The sequence below is a fragment of the Vidua chalybeata genome, chromosome 6, assembly GCF_026979565.1.
Source record: "Vidua chalybeata isolate OUT-0048 chromosome 6, bVidCha1 merged haplotype, whole genome shotgun sequence".
Lineage (NCBI taxonomy): Eukaryota > Metazoa > Chordata > Aves > Passeriformes > Viduidae > Vidua > Vidua chalybeata.
The window spans coordinates 1,677,003-1,680,724 of NC_071535.1; positions in this window are offsets into that span (position 1 = coordinate 1,677,003).

The window sequence follows — 3,722 nt, forward strand, 5'->3', positions numbered from 1 at the left end:
GATTCACGTACGGAATTATAGAAATATTCCCTTGTGTGATAATTTAATTTAAAATACTATGAGTGGCTTTGGGGTTTTCCTGCTCCCCCAAAACCAAAGGAATTTAAGTCAAAGGTGCAGTTCTTAATCTTTATTCCATTTCGCGTCTCACTGAATTATTTCAGAGTATTTTAGGGAATCTCCAGGAATTACTAATACATTTCTGAGAGCCCAGATTTCCAGGATGAACCATGGCTGTCCCATTCCTGGATAATCCAATTCCATGTTGGAGAGAGCTCAGAGCACCCTGGAAAGTGGAAATTGTCCCTGCCCTTCTCCAGCAAAGAATTCCTGTAGGAAACAACCCATGTCTGAAATTCCAGGGTTTCTCAGTGATTCCCAAAGTGTGGAATAAAATTAATCCCAGTGAGCGTAATTTCTTCTCTCCTCCTTCCCAAAATGGACGAGGAAAGAGAGGATGAGGAGTCCTGTGAACTGTGAATGGTTAAGGAGAGAAAAAAAAACAAAATATAAAGGGGAAAATTCCTTCTGTAGTCACGGAAATGTTTCGGATTTGGGATTTTTTTATCCTTTTTTTAAATTAAAGCTGCATTTTCTCCCCTCTGCAAGTGAGAATTACTTCCAGGTAATCAGACCCAGGTTTGTCCTGGTGCAGAGGAACCACATCAAACAGAGTCGGCATTCCTCCCACTGCCCAAGGATGCTGGATAATTCCCTAAATTATGGCTCTGGAAATTTATATGGTTTTCCTGTACCTTTCAGGGAGCTTTTCTTTACAATCCATGCACAAAACGAGAATGACATTCCCAAAATTACAGCCACTCAACAGGGAGGAATAGAAGCTGTGTGAAGGGATAAAAACCAGGACTGGCTCAGGAAAAAAGTGGAATTTGGAGCCAGGCTGGGAGAGCTGGGAATGTTCACCCGGAGAAGGGAAAGCTCCAGGGAGAGCTGAGGGTACCTAAAGGGGCTCCAGGAGAGCTGGAGAGGGACTGGGGACAAGGCAGGGAGGGACAGGACCCAGGGAATGGCTTTAGGCTGGAAAAGGGTGGATTTAGGTGGGATATTGGGAAGGAATTCCTCCCTGTGAGGGGGAGGAAGGGGCTGGGATGGAATTCCCAGAGCAGCTGTGGCTGCCCCTGGATCCCTGGCAGTGCCCAAGGCCAGGCTGGACAGGGCTTGGAGCAGCCTGGGACAGTGGGAGGTGTCCCTGCCATGGCAGGGGTGGGATGGGATGAGTTTAGAATCCCTTCCAACCCAAATTATCCTGGAATTCTTTAATGGGCCCTCGGAAGGGTCATTAACTCATATTTTAACCCAACTCCACATCTTCCAGCACCTTTTCACCCTCAGCCAAGACGAGCCTCCCTGAGGCCACTCCCTTTGTAAAAACGATGAGCTTTGTGTCTCCAGAACAGCAATTCCTCTTTCATCATCTGAGGAAAGGCAGAATGAGCTGACCAAGACACTTCTTTTCACAGGAATTTTTTTTTTTTTTTCCCTTTGCTTTTGTGGTGGTGCTAACCGGAAAATCTCCAAGTTCCGCTCAACAAGAGGCAAGAAAAGCAAAAGCAGCTGAATTTGCTTACTGAGACACTCGGAGCTGTGGAGTCAGCAAATTCTTGGCAGCAAAGATCGCTTGACCTCCGTGGATTTGAAGACAGGTGGAAAAAAAGAAAAAAAAAATAATATTTTGGGTTGTTCTAAATGCACGTGGAAAAAAAACCCCTCCTCACGTTAAATCTTCTCACAGGAGAAAAGAATTCACAGGAGGAAAGGAAGAAAAAATGGGAAATGTTTTATGTTATAAGCCGTGAATTGCCCTGGGACAATGATGGAACTACGGAAAACAAGAGGTGAGCAGGAAATTAAAAGGAGTTTAATCTATGGGCGGTGTTTGTAGGAAGGTGGGAGCCAGGATTTGGTCCCAGGGAACAGGGACAGGAGGAGAAGGAACGGCCTCAGGCTGGGCCAGAGCAGGCTCAGGGTGGATATTGGGAAAATTTCCTCATGGAAAAGGCTGCCCAGAAAGTCCACAAGTTTTAAATCCTGGAGTTTTAAAAATTTAAATTTAAAAACTTAAAAATTGTGTGGATGTGGCACTTGGGATCATGGGTCAGAGGTGGCCTTGGCAGTGCTGGGAATGGTTGGACTCAAAGATCTTAAAAGTCTTTTCCTACTTTACCGCCTCTCTGGTGAATAGAGAAGACAAAACATTTGTTTTAGACAAAATGCCCTGACCACAAACACTTGGACACTTCGGGGATCCAGGGGCAGCCACAGCTTCTCTGGGAATTCTATTCCAGGGCCTCCCCACCCTCCCAGCTAAGAATTCCTTCCCAATACCCCATTTAAACCTCTCCTCTTTCAGTTTCCAACCATTCCTCTCCTAGCACTTTCTATCCATGTAAAAATTTGTTCTCCCTCCTTTTACAAGCTCATTTTAAGGAGTAGAAAGCTGAGAATGAGTGTTTGGATTTGCTGTGGGAACCTCCTGCAGCTGCCCGGGAATATCTGCAGGGCAGGGACGGGACTGGGCCTGATCTCAGACACGTGGAGTCATCCCACAAGGAATGTTTGTACACTGAGACTCCAGACCTGAGCTCGGAATTAGACAGATTTTGGGGAATTTCCACCACTCTGAGGTGGCCTGGCTGGGAACAGGGAATATTATTTTGGGAGGAATGCCATGGAAACCAGGCAGTGTTGCTGGAAAAATCCCTCCCAGCTCTACCTGGTGTCTCAGAGATTTGTATTTTGGGGCTTGTGCAGAGGCTGAAGCTCCAAACAAATCATTTCCCTCATTCCTCCTTTCCAGATTTTCTGCCTAAAATTATTTCTCTTTAACTTCTTGCTCTCCTGGGACTGTATTTGCAAAAAAGCTGGAATTTGTACCAGGCTCCACAGCAGCTTTTTGATCTTCCCTGCTTTTTTCATTGTTTCATCTTCAGACAGGAGCTGGATGGGCTTTAGGACTCAATAATTCTGGGAGCTTCCTGCATTTTATTTCCCCAAGTCCTCTGTCCTTCATTTTCCAGACTCCTCTGCATTTCATTTTTCAGAATCCTTCATGGCATGGCTATAACATGAAAAAAAAAGCTGGATCAGGCATTATATTCCTGTTGAAATATCTGCTGTTCTCCTAGGAAAACCCATACTGTTTTCCAATCCATCCGTTCCTATGGATTTCCTATCTATTGGAAAACTGGTGGCACCCAGGGACCCTTCATGGATTCCTGCTGTCACTGCTGGTCCCTTAATGTTAATTGTGACTCTTCATGTTTGCTTAGTGAAGGCTTTTTCTTCCAGTGGGGTGTGGAAAAGATGGAAAAATAGGAATATTTCCGTTGGAAAAGACTTACAATGATCATTTAGTCCAACTCCTTGACCATATCAGGGCTGATAAATGGTTAAAATACATTATTAAAGCCATTTTCCAAAATACTTGAGGAACCAACCTCTCTGGGGAGCCTACTGCAGGGTTTTTCACCTTGTCCGTAAAGGAGTATTTCCCATTCCAATGTGGAAGCCACATTCTCTTCCAGCAGGTTTTTATTTTGAAGATGATTATTTGGGATTCTGACCAAAATAATTCCATTGAACCCCAACAAAAGGAATGGTTGGTTGTCCAGCATAGACCAGGCTGTATCCCAGATCCCGCCAGCCCACGGGAAGGAGGAAAAAAAAGAGGATTTGGGAAGTATCAGAGCCATAAATTCACC